This window comes from Carlito syrichta, unplaced genomic scaffold (assembly GCF_000164805.1).
Source record: "Carlito syrichta isolate Samal-C Ts95f unplaced genomic scaffold, Tarsius_syrichta-2.0.1 Scaffold308839, whole genome shotgun sequence".
NCBI classification, from domain to species: domain Eukaryota; kingdom Metazoa; phylum Chordata; class Mammalia; order Primates; family Tarsiidae; genus Carlito; species Carlito syrichta.
The window spans coordinates 1,138,820-1,157,326 of record NW_007252935.1 but is presented as its reverse complement, the minus strand read 5'-3'; the positions used below and the strand labels follow the sequence as shown (position 1 = coordinate 1,157,326).

At 43.1% G+C, this 18,507-nt stretch overlaps 1 protein-coding gene across 1 annotated transcript in view; it reads right to left on the bottom strand.

Annotated features, from left to right (window-relative positions):
* The window catches only part of KANK1 (KN motif and ankyrin repeat domains 1), a 173,549-nt gene that overhangs the window by 33,122 nt on the left and 121,920 nt on the right, over window positions 1–18,507 (bottom strand). The window lies entirely within an intron of this gene.

The window sequence follows — 18,507 nt, the reverse complement described above, 5'->3', positions numbered from 1 at the left end:
AGTAAAAATAGAAACACAAGTATTTAACTCATAGGGTTAAAAGAATGTAATGATCTAATGATTTTAAAGAGCCAAGCACATAGTAAGTCCTTACTAACTGCTTTATTTTTCAAAGAATGTGCTTTTTAAAAAGACTTGAAAGTATTGTCAGGTATATAATTTCATTTGCCATCTACAGTCCTTGTATAGATAGCAGACATTAAGATTTCTATTTTTACAAAGTGTTATCTGAGGCACAAAAAACTGAAAGTCAGCAGCAGACCAGCAAAGTCAGTAGCAGAATCAGGAGGCCTGGGAGGAGCTCTTCCCACTGCTGATCTTTTGCAGGCTGGGCAACCTTTCTCCATGGTAGCCAAGAGCACTCAGTGCCTGATCACCTCCACAAGATCACAATCTGCCTTGACACCTCCCTTGCTGAGAAAGCTGGGGCACAGGATGCTGGGTGATTAACTCTGGCAGCACGGGTACAAGAACACAGTCAGGAGAAAGATTTCAACTCTATTTTGTGTCTTCCTCTTCTCAATTTCTCTTCCCATTTACAAACAAAACAAAAACCACTCCCAACTGGAGGAAAAGTTTTCTCCACTTTGGCTTATTTTGGACAAAACATTAGCTACCCCAGGAACACCTTGTTTTGTATTTGTGATGAATCCAAACAGATGCAATGGAGAATGAAAATAAGGGCAAATCTATACTCTAACCTCTGGATCAGGTGGTGCTTGGCAAACGCTACTTCTGGCTAAACCAAACATTTAAAAGGAGAAACACAAGAACCTTTCAAAGCATAGACCTTACCGCTGACGTGAGCTATGCATTTCCAATTTACATGCAAGGCAGGTATTGTTTGTTTAAATTGTAGGATCAAGTAATGTGTTTTCCTAGAGTCATACTAACAAGCTCTGCATTTTTAGATCTGTGGGAAGGACCCAAATGCAGTGAGTGAAAACGTAAGCCATCTGTACCCCTGCCCTACCTTGGGTTTTACAAACCCACCTGACTGCCGCCAAGGTTGAAGTAGCTTCCTGCACACCTGGGTTGCTCTGCCCTCCCAACCCCCAGTACTGCCGAACATTTCGACCTGACAGAGTGAGTGCTCTGAATACCCCTTTGGCCTCCATCTGCCCTCTTTCTTCTGAAGTGTCGAAAAGACAAGTACAAAAAGAAGTTTGCCAAGCAGAGGAAGGAAAAGGTATGTATTTGCGGTGTCCTGATTTAAAACAATATTCAATGGTTCTCGCTGTTCAATTCTAAAAACATGTGGGAAATGGATTCCATCTGAAAGAAGTGCTCAGCAGCAATCATTTCCTAGCCTAAGAATTGGAGGGCTGGCCGAGGCGCTCCTGCCTGGAAACTTGTGCTCATGCTAACAGAACTTGTTTCTCTCTCTCTCTCTCGCTCTCGCCTCTCTCTCCTTCCAACCTCTCTTCTTCACTTTAAAGTCCACATGGAGGACACGCTCACTCAAAATATGCAGCCAGACCTGTTTCCAGCGCCGCCTGAAATTCCACAAGCAGACAGAAACTGCAGGCTCGGTGCCGGACAGGCGGGCAGATCTCGCCCGTGTGAGCCGCCGATTCCACACGGGACCCTGTAGACCCCGCCTGCGGGTGGCCGTGGCGGTCCGGGGCGGCCCGCGCGGCCCCAGCCTTCTCCCTGCCCCTCGCCCCGGCCGCCCACCGGGAACACCGCGGCGGGGCCCGGGTCCTGCGCCCGCCCGCGCGCCCCGCTCACCTACCAGGCCCGCCGCGCGCCCCGCACACTCGCAGCCTCTCGGGCGCCCGAGCCCCGCCGCCGCCGCCGCCGTGCTCGCTCGTCCCCGCATACGAAGTTTCAATATCCCTGTGCGCTTAGCCGGGCCACGCACAAACGCCATAGGCCGGCCTTTCACCAATGAGGTCTCCTCTGGCTTCGGTGACACCACCCCCGCCACACTCAGCTGCTCGGCATTCCCGGTTTTCTTAATGAAAACAGGAAACCGGGCGCTTTTGCAAATGTGTGTTCTTCGTTCCAGTTTTGCCAGGAGTAAAAATAAAGCCCGCAGTTTAAGGCTCTGCACAGAGAGGCTCTGTTTTTCCTATGCCCGTCGCTTCTTCATGAAAGAGTCTGTGTTCCTGCGTGGAAACTAAGCGGCCTCAGCCCCGGTCACCTGAGGAGGTGCAGAGGCACAATCAGCCCCACTGTTCCTGCGGGTTCGAAGGGCCCCCAGCAGGGCTTGCTGGTTCCAGAGCACGGCGGGAACTCCCCCTCAACGCAGGCTCCCAACAAGTGGTTATCCTTTAACACTAATCTCAGCTGAGCCTTGGCCACTGCTGAAAGTTTCTTAAGGTTAAATACAAAAGCTTTTTTTCCAGTTTCAGAAGCAGCACATGCTTGGAAAACATGTCATGTCCCACAGACTATTTAAAAAGGAGGCGGGGTACCCTGTGTACACCTCAGTCCAGGGCCTGTGCCTGGCCTGTATCGTGAATGGGGGGGACATGGAGTTAAAAAAAAAAGTAAAGAGACGAGGAGTCACTTAGATCTCACCAGCTACTGGCAAGTGTAAATAGTTTGGCGTCATTCCTAGGTTTTTCTGTATATTTCTTAACTTCGTTACTTTTCCACTTAAGCATCTTTTCAGTAGGAAAGATGAACTGATTCAACGTCAGGATTTAGAACACAGTAAAACTGGTTCATCTTTCCTTATTTCTTTAGCTCAACTTGCAAATTGCCAAAGATATGGGTCGTGCTGAATTATGCCCAAAATGAACTTTGGACTTCTAACTCTGGGACTCAGGGGGGGTTAGAATTTAACCATGTTGGACTTATTTCCTAATACTGCTTAAATCAGGCTACCCAGAGGACCTGTAATTCAAGTTTCACGCTACAGCCTCTAAAAAAGTGAGATGTGTTCTCAAGGTGTCACTTGTACAAGCACTAGTCCACAGTAAAAAAAATAAAAATAAAAATAAAAAAATCCAGTATCATTCATCTCCTACTTTCTAGTGTATGTTTACATATATTATTAACATAAATATGGCACTTACTGGTCCTGGTTTGTTTCCCAACTTTATCAAGATAAAAAACTAGTCTTGTTTTGTATCTCTGTACTAGACTATAAGCATCCTAAGAGCAACAAATTTAATTTTTAAAATGTCTTTCACTGCTGCCCCTCTCAACCACACAATTATCAAGATGCTGGGAACAGATGTTTAATAATGTTTACTGAAGGAATAAATAATTGAATACAAAGTATAACATAATAAACTTTGAAAAGCAGCCTCATGCTCTGAAGACAGTAGTTGTTAGTTAAATATTAGTGTTAAGGATATTTCTTACATGATGTTGTTTTTAGTGGTCATCTTTAGGTGGTGGAATCATAGGTGATTTTTATTTAGTTCTTTATATTTTATAACTTTTTTTTTTGAGTTGGAGTCTCACTCGGTCACCCAGACTGGAGTTCAGTGGCCGCTCCCGGCCACCGCAGCTCACCTACTGGGCTCCAGCGATCCTGTTTCCGCCTCAGCCTTCCGAGTAGCCGGAATTACAGGCATGTGCTACCACGCCTGGCTGATTTTTTGATTTATTGTAGAGATGAGGTCTCGCTGCCCAGGCAGGTCTTGAACCCGCGGGCTCAGGCAATCCACTCACCTCAGCCTCCCAAAGGCGTGGGATTACAGGCTGAGCCACCGAGCCCAGCTATATTTTATAACTTTTTACAACACAACACATGGTTCCGTCTTTGAAAAACTATAACAAGAAATCACTAGAAGGTGAAAGAAATATATTGAAATAAACTGAGAAATATATCAAGTTCAGTTGGAAGGGGCATGAATGGAGACAGTCATGGCAAAGACATCCAGCTGTTCCTAAGTATGCATTATCCCATTCTTCCACAGGACTATGGGCAAATATAAAGCTTCCTTTTACTATTAGTATGCCATAAGCAGAAATGTCATGTAGCAACCCCCAGCACCCTCTGCTAAAAGACACACTGAATTAGCCATGCATGGTGGCACATGCCTGTAGTCCCAGCTACTCGGGAGGCTGAGGGGAAAGGATCACCTGAGTCTAGAAGGTTGAGCCTGCAGTGAACCACAATTGTGCCACTGCCCTCTACCCTGGGTGACAGAGAGAAACTCTGACTCAAAAAAAAAAACAAAACCAAAAACCCAGAACACTGATAATTCTTTGCTCCTCCCTCCATCCTGCTGCCTGGAATGCAGACGTGATGACTTCAAGACTAGCTGCTACCTTGGACCATGAGTTTATAACTAGGTATGGAGGAAAAATGTACAGAGAGTCTCAAAGGACTTAGTGGATCAGAGATACATACTATAGTACTCATGGATAACCTACCTTTACTTTTAAGTGGAATACAGATAAACTATAATTGTATTTAGCCATTGGTTGAGTCTCGTGAATTTGGAGCTAAAATGAATTCTAATACATATAGCAGTTCCTCCCTTATACTGCTCCCCCCCCAAAAAATTAAGACTAGATCTTAAAAAAGAAGAAAAATGCTAAATTGTGAACTGGGGAAATGTCACCCAAAAAATGCTTTTATTACAAAAGATTGTTACATATAAGAATAATTTAAGGCCTCGTATGGTAGCTCACACCTGTAATCCCAGCACTTTGGGAGGACAAGGAAAGAGGCTTAATGAGCCCAAGTTTGAGTTGAGTTCGAGAGCAGCCTGGGCAACATAATGAGATCTTATTGCTACAAAAATTAGCTGAGTGTTGTGGTGAATGCTTGTAGTCCCAGCTACTTGGGAGGGAATGCCTGAGACCAGGAAATCGAGACTGCAGTGGTGAGATGTGATCGTGCCACTGCACTCCAGCTTAGGTGGCAGAGTGAGAGGAGAAGGGGGAGGAGGAGGAGGAGGAGGAGGAGGAAGAAGAGGAGGAGGAGGAGGAATAATAATAATAATAATAATTAAGGAAGAGTAAAAAAACAATTTTTAAAAAAAAGTCCCAAAGAAGGTTATAAAGATACTCAACTGCCTAAAAAGCCTTTTTGGACAAACAGAACTATGCTGCTTTCACATAGCTAAAAATCCACTGGCTGTATCTGCAACTGAAATCTTGAAAATAACAGCTTCTAACTACATATTCTAGAATTGTTGGGCTGTCCCTGGTGTTTACAAGAATTTTCTGAATGTCTGGAAATCCAGTGGTGGAAACTGCTCCTGGCAGCACCTCTACCTTCATTATATAACATTTATTAAAAGCTTAATTAGGTGCAGAAAATGGTCCTATTCAGTGGAAAGAGTAGGAGGGAAAATGTATAAGAAAGAATATACAGTCTAGCTGGGAGATGATTGCCAAACACCCTAAAGACAACACTAATTGAGATCTGCTTCAAAGGCATATTATCAACGATGCAGTATGACAGTATGCGAACAAGTGATCAAAACAGAATGGAGTTAACCAGGAGATCAGTTTTGAAGACAAGGTATGTGATGACAGAGTAAAAAAGGAAGGAGAGATAGATGGTGGAGAGGAGCCAGGGCAGAGCCTGTTGGTGCAGCTGAAGGAAAGGCACAGAAAGACAAAAGGAGACGATGGGTACATGAGATGCCACAGTCCTGGGTCCTAGAGCAGGGCGGTTGCGTCCACTTAAGCTAGGGCTAAAAGGTGTCAACAAAGCCTGTCGTGACAATTGCGTGTGGGTGAGACTGAGGTAGGGAGGAATTAAATTCAAAGGGACCAGTAAAATGTACAATATCCAAATGTGAAGCAAAAAAAAAAAAAAAAAAATTTATTCATGTTCAACTTCCATTTATAATCAATATTGAGAATAAAGGCATATGAACTAGTATCTACCTACCTACTTTCTATTTCCCTCTTTCTCTGGCTTCACTTACTACTTACTAAGCACTGTTCTAGGAGCTAGGGACACAGTGTGAACAAAAGAGATAAGGTTTCCATACTCACAAGGCTCACAGTCTAGTGAGGATGGGTACATGGAAAAATATGTAAATAAAATGCAAAGCAGAAATGAAGCAAAGAGCTATAATAAGAGGTGGCATTGCCAGAATTTACACTAGCGTCTCAAGGTAAGTAGATGGCCTCCTAACAGTTGGCTCCATGGCTTCTTAGGTTGGCATCCTGTCTAGGACAGCCTACCTCCTAGGCATCAAGGGTCACAAGGTCCTTTCTCCTCCTCCCAACTGAGTTTATACAGTCTGCAATTTGTGGTATCGAAACACCAGTGTGACAGCCTCAATTAGAGATAACTCTCTAAGTCCAGACCAAATTCTCATGTGTTTGGAAAGAAGGTGAAATCAACAAACTGAGGGCAATTATACTCCTTACTTATGTATTTATCTCCTATAAAACTCAATGTTCTCTGAGAAAGGCCCTGTTTATGGCCTCAAGAAAATATGAAATTTCCTTATACTTCTGCATTAACAAAGTGAAACGGAGATACAGATATTTCAAAAATCATTTCATCTAGGATTCATAAAATACTATATGATTTAACCTTTTAATGTAACTAAGCTTGCTTTCCAAATAATACTTGTTTTAGAAAGATATGAAAATTAATGTGCTCACCAGGAAGTAGAAGATTAGATAGTAGGAAACTAGTCTGGGAGTACTAACCCGCTAATGGTGGTTCTCAACTGGGGGTGATTCTGCTCCCCCATCCTCAGGGGACATCTGGCAGCATCTGGAGATATTTATGGTTGTTACTACTGAGGGTGGAAGAGTGCTACTGGCATCTTGTGGGGAGAGGCCAGGATTATTGGTAAACATTTTGCAAGGCACAAGACAACCCCTTAGCCCAAATTGTCAGCAGTGCTGAGGCTGAGAAAATCTGTGCAGGAGACAGCAAGCAGTGCAAATATTCACAGTCAGCAGTTGAGAGTTTGGCCATATAAGCTGTGTTCTTCAAGTCTTTCATTTCCAGTAGGACTCTGCCACTATTCTCAAGTGCCAACGTAACAAAAATGTCACTTTTGAGTAAGAAAGTACTCAATACTTTTCTACATACTCTACCACAACGAGCCATTCTTTAATATGAGCAAAAGGCACTGGAGGTTTCTGAAATAATGTGTCCCGATGGAATTTTAAATGGACAAGACTTTGAGATTATTATTTTATTTATTAATTAGGACACACTGACTTCTTTGTTCTGGTTTCACTGCTGCTCACTCTAGACCCGATTACTGACTAATGGTACCATGAAAATAATTACACCCCTGCGCCACAACTTTCACACACCATTTATGTGTTTTTCTTCACCAGATACTCCACCTGACTGTTGAAACTGAAGAACTTTGCTAATTCCAATTAACGTATTGTCGCCTCTCACATAAAGCACGAAGATTTTGCCTAAAGAGCTGAGTCAGTCCCAGAGAAGCACATAATTATAACAGATTTCCACATTTAAAAGCAGCAGAGTGCAAGCATCCTGCTGTTCGAAGCTGCCAAAAAGATTCCACGTCAGCAGGAAAGAAAACCAGCAGGGATGAACTTAGGAAGAGAGGCAAGTTCTCATGAAGTTAATTACTCAGAGTATGCAAGTAATTGAGTTAGCAAATCAACTTTTCCAGGAATGGAAAGTGATGTAGAGAAGTCAGCGAAGTGCAGCGCCCTTCTGAACGGGTTTAGCAGGAAGCACCTCCTGATGACACTGTTAGCAGTAAGCTCTTGTAAACCTAAGCCATTTCCCTCCCTATACCAAATGGATATGACGAACACCACTGGTTCGAAACATGTGATAGAAAGGATAGCAATATAAGTGTTCCTCATTCTGGTTTATAAAAATGTGCCGCAGATGAGCTTTTCTCTTGCTTTTGCATTTACCAAACAGTTATTTTTAATCCTGCCCTCTCCCCTCCCCAATAAAATCTCTCCATTCATTCATCCATCCATCCATCCAAATGATGGTCACCTGTTAAGTGTTAGGCTTTGTTCTAAGGCACCTGAATCCTTCTTCCCATGGAGTGTATACCACCTCTTGCAATTTCACTAGTACCTCCTGAGATTATATCTGTTTTGAACAGCTACCCAAACACTTCAAGTGAATAAGCTGGTAGCATTAAAGAAAGCAAAAGAGTTTTCCAAGAGTTCATAAGAAATGTCAGGCCAATCGACATATTGTATGTAGCATAGCTGCAAATTTACAGGCTTGGTTTATGTGGCTAAGTTGTAATGTGGTATTGCTTCTTATAGACCCAACCCTTTATAGCTCCTTTTGGCTTCTCTCCCAAAGTCTTTAGATTTCCTCTCCCAGATAATCTCATCTCCACTTTTTTAACCTGTTCCCACAGATGTTAACCTGCACACCGCCCCTGCATCTTCCACTGTCTCCCATCACTACCCTTTTCCATACCAGCTCCATAACTCAAGTTCACCTGGGTCTCTGGGCTTGTCTTCCAGGGCTCTATGTGTTACCTCATTCTGCTATTGAAAAAGAAAATATTGTTAAACCCATGAGTGACTCACTGCAGAGGAAAATGATTGGATTTCCTTTTCTGAAGGTCATTAATGTATGATAAATCTAATCTCGGAGGGACGGATGTGGCCCAAGTGAAGGCAGGAAAAAAGAAGAGAGGACATTTGAGGGAAGCCAGGCTCTGATTTAGCACATTGAGACGCAGCACACAGACTTGCTTCATATTTGAAATTCTACGACGGGAACAGCAAGGACTGAAAATGCCTGTGAAGTGAAGACAGCGCTGACCCTGGCAGCCGGCCAGTGTCTCTGTAGAGGTGGGAGAGAAAGGCGGGCACAAGCTGTTTCCAGCCTTCCTGTACTGCTCTACCCTCCTCACTGGCCGGCTTAGCCTATAGGAAAAGCTAAAGTCAGAGGGCAGGATCTGGGGAGTTAAAGCAGTACTCTCCAAAAATTCAGAACTTCCACCTACTAGATGGTGCCCAACCAGCTGGATTTTGGGTCAGTTTGCCTCTAGAGACACCTGAGTGTTCCTGTCTACCTGCCCGCCCAGGGTGACCCATATTGCCTGAGGTGTATACACATCTCGAACTCAGATCACACCCTCTGCCTACTAGCTATTATTCTCAATTCTCAGGATTCATCAGTTTAGCTATTACAATCTAGTATCAGGAGTGTATTTTACTCAGAAACTCTTTTGGATTTCCACTGACCAAATCTGGATTATTTGAGCATCGGAATAATATAATTAATGATAGTAACAAATTATAAACCAGTGAATAAACTAGGTGTCTGTGAGTCCACAATGCTTCAATAAATAAATACACTAGAGTGCCAACTAGTAAATATAGGAGGAATGATGGAAACAGAAAATCACCATGTAGCAACCATTATATCAGTGGCTGATTCTGGCAGAAATCATCAGTGTATGCTAAAGTGAGTGGGTAGAGATTTCCTACTAAAGACTGGGATACTGGTGTGATCTCATAATACAGCACCACAAAATAGCATCAATCATAAAGAAAACAAACGGTGACTCTATAGTGAGAAAGCTGATAAACAAGCACCTTGACTGGGTGATCAAAGGTGGCATCATGTGCCTCTGTGAAATGCACTGGGAAGAGCACAGCACCGCTTCTGCAGTGTCATGCCAAGAAGGCGTGGCCCAAGTCTGAAAACACTGACAGGTCCTGCTTGAGACACATCCCACAACATGAAAGATCTCTCTTTTTAAAACTGCCAAGATTGTGAAAAAAAGGAAAGCCTTTAAAACTGTTTCAGATTGAAGGAAACTAGAGAAATGACAATTGTATGTGTACACACACACACACACACACACACACACACACACACACACACACACAGAAAGAGATGGAGCAAATATGGTAAAATGTTAACTGCTGGGGAATCTGAATCTGGATGAGGGATTTAGGAGAACTCTCACAAATTTTCTATTAGCTTGAAATTATTCAAAATAAACTTTCTTTTCCTTCTTTCCTTCCTTCTTTCTGTACAAATTTTCTGTAAGCTTGAAATTATTTAAAATACATTTTATTTCTTTTTTTCCCGCCTCCTTTCTTTCCTTCTTTCCTTCACCTGTGTTTTGATGTCCTTGGTATGCATAATCACAGTCATCCTGCCACCAGGGAGCACAGCCAAGACTCTGCTATTGCTCATATTGCAAATACAGCAGCCTGTTTTCAGGGGCAGGTGCCTTTGCTTTTCTGTATTACATATTGAGAAATTTTACATTTGTTTAAGGTATCCCTGGAAACTTGTACACCTTCTCAATTATTATTCTTGTAGACTGATATTCCAGGAGCTGCATTATAAAGAATAAAACCTAAACACTGCTTTCTGGGCATTAAATATTTTCAACAAATTAGCCCCAATCCGGCACCTCCCAGGTTCCTCCCTACCCTGAATCACAACTTACTGAGCAACTCTCAAGCCTGTTTACGTTTGCTCATTCTCTTCCCTCTACTCAACACTACCTTATCCATACTCTTCCAGCTGTCAAAATCAGCAGCATCTTCCTTAAAGGCCCAATCCAAATATCTTGGCCTTAGAAAGCCTTGCTTACCCCACTTACTCTGTCTTGGGAAGAACTGGTCACCACCTTCCTTCCATTCTCCTAAAACACCTTGCCTATACCTACTGACCTGTGTTATGGTTGGCAGGCCCATGCCTGTCTTCCCCCACCAAACTGTAAGTGTCTCGGGGAGGCAGAAGTCAAGCAGTATTTTTGTCTTCCTCAGTGCCCAGTGTGGCACACGACCCTCTTAATATCTGTTGAAATGAAAAACCCAGGCATCTATAAGTATGATAGAGGAAGAGATGTCGTGACTTAAAGCAGGCACTTTCAGGCCACACTGTATGGGTTTGAAACCTGGCTCTGCCACTTTCAGCTATTGGCAAGTTAGATTATATAACTATATATGAATAATTGGGGAAATAACAGTACCTGTATCACCATGTTGTGGGGTGGACTTAGAGCAATGTCTGGGGTGTACTATCACTATTAGTAGTAGTGGATCACTCTCTGTTGTCTGGTGAGGCACACAGCCCTGGCACCCCAGAGGTGACCCAGAACTTTCCCCCATACCTGACCCTCACCCCCATGAAGTCAGGGTTTAAGGTGTTTGTGATACTTGCTCAAGACCGAGTTGGCTAAAGTCTTGAGTTGTACATTGGGTTTTGCATCCTAGAGTGGCTGAGGGAGATGCCAGCAGCAGCCTGCAGGGGATGTGCATGTATATGTGCTGGGGCCCAAGCAGAGTAGTGTGTGCCAGTTAGGTACAGGGGAACCCTAATACAGCAACAAGAGTGCATAGGGAGGAAATAAAATATCATAACTTTTAAAAGTATATTATGGCCGAGTTAAAATACTTCTGTCTCAGTAAGAGGACAAAGTTGAGCACCAAATATTCTGGACACTCTTTCTGTCGCCTCTCCTCAAGGCCTCAGAGCATGGTGCAACTTAACGCACTGTGCAGAGGTGGCATCTCAGAACCACCCAGAGCATCTCCGTGGGGGTCATCCAGAATGGCCTAAGTTGGGGGAAGGTATAATTTTCTTTTCATAAAACAAGTACAGAAGTTATAATTGTTTCCCAGTTCATGACAGGCAGTGAGCAGAGGTCTTGGAATCACACAATGCGGTAATGTGATTCACATGCATAAAATGAGGGGTCAGTGGGACTTGGTGATTTCCAAGGTTGCTTCCAGGCTATGACTCACTGTTGACTATCTTGACACAAAATTTCATAACATGGCATGCTATGTAATCAAGTGAAGAAAAATGAATCGCAGCAGGTGTCAGGCCAGATGAGCGCAGGCAGACGGAGCCTGTGGCCCTGCCCTCCCATGTCCCCTTTAGCAGCACCTTCCCAGTTGCACCCTGACTGGTACAGCCCAGCGATCCTCAGTGCAGTGTCCCTTCAGCTGTAAGGTTGGTTCTATGCTAAGGATGACTTTGGAGACCAGAAGCCAGGCTGCAGGTGACAGAGTAAGGGGGAAAGAAAGGTAGAAAGGGTTACTGTTTCTGGGAATGGAACGGCCTGTCTCCATAAAGGGCACATTGTACTAGGGAGGCACGTGATAACAGCAGGGGTCTTGCAGCTTACACAGTGGCCCTCTTCTCCAGCATTCAGTAGCAACTACAAGATGTACCACCTCTTCACCCAAAATCTGCCTTGAAATAGCCAAGATGCCATGGGCACCTCGGTGCTTGCTTTTTACCACCCCAGATCATGTTGCTCTCTAATGTTCACTACCTACTTTAAAGAACAATTGCTGAAATGCAGCCCAACTTCACCTTGCATACACAGAAGAGAATGAGTTTGAGGACTTACTGCTTTTTCCAAATTTTCTTCAAAAATAACATGCTGCTCCAAGCATAAGTAGAAAATGTGCCAGTTCAAAGCGTAATTCTGTGACAAGCCAAAAAGGAGTACAAGCCAAGACTTTGGGATAGAAGAGGCTTTTCTAACAAAACATTACCGTTTTTTGTGGGGGGGTGGTGGTGGGAAGCTATTTGTATGAATCCCAGTCCTTATTTAGTTTTATGGTATTTATATGAGAAAAAGGAACCAGCTTTAATGCACACTGAGCAACTCCCTGTTGGAAAAACAGAGCTGAAAACAAATGACCAAAGACAGATTTAGCAACAAAAAAGGAAATTCTAGAATTTAAGTAAACCATAAACTCAAAAACTCAAACCTTATACGTACAAACTGCCACCCCTGCAACAATGACATCTTTATGTTTTTGGGTTTTTTTTTGAGTTGGAATCTCACTGTTGCCCAGGCTGGAGTGCAGTGGCAAGCTGCTGGACTCCGGTGATCCTTCCACCTCAGCCTTCCAAGTATTTGGAACTATAGGCATGCACTACCATGCCCAGCTAATTTTTTGATTTATTGTAGAGACGAGGTCTCACCATGATGCCCAGGCTGGTCTTGAAGCTGTGGCCTCAAGCAATCCTCTCGCCTCAGCCTCCCAAAGTGCTGGGGCTACATGTGTGAGTCACCGCAACTGGCTGGACATCTTTCTGTTAAAGCCATAGCTCAAGCTGAAATTTTCACTGAAGCAAAAATCAATTACTGAGTTATTCTTTCCAGCTTGTAATAAAAGCAAATTTTTTTCATAATATACAGAGCTTGAGCTTATATTTCACCTACCCCCACTCAAACATCATGCTCTCCTCTCTCTCTCTTTTTTTTTTTTTTTGGCATTCTTACTTACCCACTCAGAAACAAAATAACTGTGATTTTCAGCAAGCAGGAAGCCAGGTCTCAGGCATACTTCCCTCAGCATTAAAGGGACTCCACACATTAGCAGGCAAGGAGCCCAGGAGCTGCTGCAGAGAATTTATTTATACCCATTTGGAATTTCCTGACCAACTAACAGCCTGCTGGCCACGGAGTTTAATTCCAGGACTCTCTTGGCGTCAGTGAGACAGCAAAAATTACCAACGAACGAGATTGCTACCAAGATCTTAACAACAAAAAAAGGCAAAGACAGACCTTTCCGTCTTTCTTCTAATTTTTCAACCAAACTGTCCTCATACTCTCTAGCTGCACGAAATGCTGACCTAGAAATGCAGCTGTAAACCTGCTAACTCTAGGAAGGAACAAGAAAGGCAGCAAATGTTTCCTCATTCTTCGTGCTGACTTATTCCCTCTCCTCCAACCCTGTCATGCTGAGAAAAGCGCTGTTATAATTTGAGCTACAGTGCAGCAGCTGGCTTGCGAAGGAAATGATTCAGTTTTATGCTGAACCCCGGCTGGTCTGGAGGCAAGTGGTTTCTTTTCTTGGTTTCTTCTTATTTAATGCAACATGTAATTTGGAGGCTAAAAACAATCACCATTTGTAAACCACAGACCTAAGACTTTCTACCCCACCCCCAGGCCCTTAAATTTACATCATGTGACTTTCAAAGATGCAGAATCAGTTTCCAAACAAGTGCATTCTATTTTGGGGTGATAACATCTTTTGAGCAAACTTTTGTGTTTGTTTAAAAAACTGAGAAAGAATAATATATCCTTCTAATGGTTTAAATCTACCACCTCAAAAAATAAAAGGTTCTTTTAAGTGCCGTCCTCTTCTGTGTCTAAGTACATTGGGTCAATGTGACTCTGGTGAAACAAGATTTACCGAATTTTATCACAGGGCAAACAAGCAAAGCCAGTTCTAAACAAGAAAACAGGGCTCAATGAAGATTAGGGGTGACTCTAAACAGCCTGCTTCATTACATTCAAAATAGGGGACAGCTGCACAGAGAGGGGCAGAGTTTTACGGGAATCCATGGGATTTGGTCGTTTGACCGGCTTATCTGGTGCCTGCACAGGCCCTCCCTCACTTCATTCACCTTCTCTGTCCATTCCCACTTCCTGACAACCACACTAGCCAGCAGGAGGCATTCAAAGTGATTCTCTTTGGGACAGACATTTTTCTGTGTGAAGCTACAAAGATTGAATTTATAACCATGACATTCACTTGGGCTTGTTTTACACCAAATGAACCAACTGACTCAAAAAGAAATAACAATCTAAGAACAAAGTTTCAAGTGCCAGATCCTTTGAAATATCAGGTCTAAATAATTCCATATTACCTTGCCCAACAATTCCTCCATTAGAGAAGAGATTTCATTAGGCTTATTTTTGGATTTAAAAAAGACACTATTGAGTTATTTTACATAACTCAAATTTCACTCATAACATACACTTTGCCCATTTTACAGTTTGGTGTATAGTTTGGTGAGTTTTAGTAAATACAGACAACTGTGCATTCACATCTACCACAATCCGGTTTTAGAATACAACCATCACTCTAAAAATTCCCTCGAGCTTGTTTTTTATTACTTACTTTTGACAGAAAAACTAGCTTCTGGTATTATTTAGCCATATTATTATATTCCACCACACCTTGCTGGGTGTGGTGCCTCACACCTATAATCCTAGCACTTTGGGAGGCTAAGGTGAAAGGATTGAGCCCAGGAGTTCAAGACCAGCCTAAGCAACATATCGAGGCTTCATCTCTACAATAAATAAAAAATTAGGCAGGTGTGGTGGCCCTTGCCTGTGGTCCCAGCTACCTGGAAGGCTGAGATGGAAGGATCGCCTGGGCCCTGCAGGTCAAGGCTGCGGTAGCCATGACTGTGCCACTGCACTCTAGCCTGGGTGACAACCAAACCAAACCAAACCAAAACAAGTTTCTTAAATACTTAAGACTTGTTCTTAAGTATTACTCCTGCAGAAGAATCTGCTAAATTTTTATGCATAAATATTGTGTTCTGGGCATATCACTTATTATACGAAGCAGTTGAAGATAATTATTTTGCCAAAGTAGCTTACATCTGATACTGTGGGTATTTGCCTGCATACTTCTGTCAAGGTGAGGTCCAGTAGAAAAAACTATTGTATGCAAATAAATGTCTAGTCCTTTATCAGAGTATAACAGGTCGGGAAGGACAACAATGGGAGATATGAGCTCCTTCTGCCTGGAAACCATCAGTCACAAAGGTTCTCACTGTAGAGAGAGTGAGACACACCTGTATGCCTTTGCTCTCTCTTGACATATGTACAAAGAAAGAAGCCAAACAAGCTGTGGGAAGATGAAGATGCACTAGACTTGTCCCCTGGTAGGTGGGGAGTAGCCAGAAAAGGTGACTCCCAGTGAGAAGAGAAACCTGCAGGAAACAAAAGCCTTCTGTGATACCTGGCTGGCAGAAGTGCACTCACACAGTCTTGATCCCTGGAATGGTGGCTTCAGGACTTTGGCACTGCAATCTGAACCCACAGTTCTGACGCTTAGTAACATTACTGCAGCAAGACCTCTCCCACAGAGGGACTGCCCCCTAGTCTAGAGATAAAATCAAAGTTAAATGAAATGAACTGAGTGGCAACCTGAATTGCATGTGAACATCTTAAAATGCATGCTTCCTGACATACGCTAAACTTACTTTTCTCCCCCAATGTGTTCCTTTTCTTCTTGCTTATTGATTTCATAACACCCTTCTAGTCTTCTAACAATGGCATAAACACACCTAGGTTATCAGTGTCACAAGGGCCTCCCTACCCCATCTTTCCCCCACTAACTGCAGTGCACAATTCTTCCGGACTGCATGTTCCAAGTGCTTTATACATATGTGAACTCATTTAATCCTCACAACAACCCCACAACAATGTAGGAATGGTTATTCTGGCATTTTACAGATGAAGTTTGTCATCCATGCTATTTTGCTGCTACTTCTTACTCTACTGTTACATTAATACTACACTGTACTGAAATGCCATAAACTAGGTGCATTCTCTCCTGTAGCCCATACGTATGTGTGTATGTATGTATTGAATCAGAGTCTCACTTTGTTGCTCAGGCTGGAGTACAGTGACATAGTTACGGCCTCCACAGCCTCGACCTGTTGGGCTCAGGCTCCTTCTGCCTCAGCCTTCCAAGTTACTGGAACTACAGGCATGTGCCACCATGCCCAGCTAATTTTTTTTGATTTATTGTAGAGAAGAGGTCTTGCCATGTTGCCCAGGCTCTTCTCAAACCCCTGGACTCAGGCAATGCTCTCATTTCTGCCTCCCAAAGTGCTGGGATTACAGGCGTGAGCCATTGCATCCGGCCATAAAATTATCATACTTTAGAAAAAGAGAACTTTTGCAGATATAAGAAAGAATAGAGAAAGTGTTGGGATTACCGGCATGAGTCACCACGCTCGGCTGGTAGCCCTTATTTAAAAAATAAAATAAAGACAACAACCAAACAACACCCTCACATCTCTCCTACCATTTCTCTCTCAGGTAAGGTTACCTTGCAAAACTCTACCTATGAGCATTCATCTTGGAGACAGATGGAAAGTTGGATGCTCTGCTACCCTTCTCTGATAGCTTGGGTTATCTCTGCTATATTGGAGACTCTCCCAACCCTTGAAGAGTTCAAATAATGTATCATGCTACTTTTCCCCACCCTCTCCTGCAGACTTGGGATGGGTTGTAACATCAAACGCCAGGTATCTAAGGAACTGCAGTGAAGGAGAAAGTGTGTGTGGCCCTTTTCACAGCACCAAGGTTCTTCTCCACCCACCTCCATCACAGTCTTAGGAGGAGATGGGGCTCAAGGGGATTAAAAGAACAAGTCCAGTAAAGGCTCCTGCTCCTCCATTCTTCCTCCTGCTAGGCGTGTACCGCACTGGGTATTGGGAGAGAAATCTTCTTTTACATGCCTGGATTAGCTGGATCTGCTGGTAAGACTTAATGTAAGGGAAGATTTTCTAAGGAGAGGCCACCCTGAATTCAATATGAGTGGGTGTGCCCTGGTGGAGGTGAGTGATCCTTGTCAGGAAGGCAACAGTTAGGAAGAGGATGCTATCCGATGGTCCTATCTTAAAAGACAAGAAAAAGTCCTTTTCTTATCCTTTACTCAACAAAGTATATTTCCCCAAACACATGTCAAGGCTTAAAACTGAAGTCACTGTGAGTTCTACATATTAGGCTTTCTTTACATTTTGGGTTGCCCTATAGTTATTACCTTCACCATATCTAAAGAAGAGACTGTCTCACAATATATTTCCATTAAAGACTTGAAATCAGCATTTAAAAAAGCCAAATGACAAAGTGAATTGGGGGACACAGAACTAAATAAGAGACTTAAGACCTTAGATTTGACTTCTGTAATTTATTGTAAATAAGGGATAACAAGGACAATTCATTTCGTCATACCTAAAAGAGGTGACAAATCTATGGGGACCTTCCCAAGAAAACATGGAGGGATAAAACAAAGGGAGGCCCACTGGTTACACTCCCAGGGTCACCAACTCGAGTACTTATCCACAGTTTCAAACAGCCCACCAAAAGGAACTGACTGGAGCTCCATCTCCTCTCACTCTGTTTGGGTTGCTAACACATATTCAAAAGAGCAAAGAAAGGCCACGGTATCCAGAAAGAACTTTCCAAATCGTCTCTGACAATAATCGTCCCCTTGGACAACCATGTTATACCTGGTCACCTCTTTCTGGAACCCAAGCATTTTTCAGTCACTACCATTTTAAGCCTGCCTTAGAGCAAGTGATAGAGAGAAAGCTGACACTACAACTTCCACCATAAGAGGCAGAACATAAGAGAGTGTGTGTGACAGTGAAAGCCACCTGTTCACTCAGGAAAAATACTCAGGTGAACAGTCAGATGTGAATTAGCAGAGTAATCAACTGGGAACTTAGGGGGAAAGGTTGGAAAAAAATAGCCAAGAATATAGCAATATCAGACCAGCAACTAGCAGGGCTTAACCCCACAGATTCCCAAGCAGACATGGGACTTGCTTTTTGCTCTGTGTTATATGCCCAGCATTATAGCAGCACAGAGTGGGTGCTCTGCAAATATTTGTTGAGTGAACAATGAGCCTGTTGACTCAACCAAGACTAGAAGCAGGGCACTATGGGCATACAAATAAGCTGACATGATTCTTGCCTCTTAAAACCTTCACATTTATAGATTAGTGAGACACAACCATAACTCTTAATTAAAAGTGAGTGATGGCAACAATTTAATAGAAATACAACGCACTCTAGGAATAAAAAAGAAGAAGAGAGGAATTCCCATGGGGACCATCTGAGAACACTTG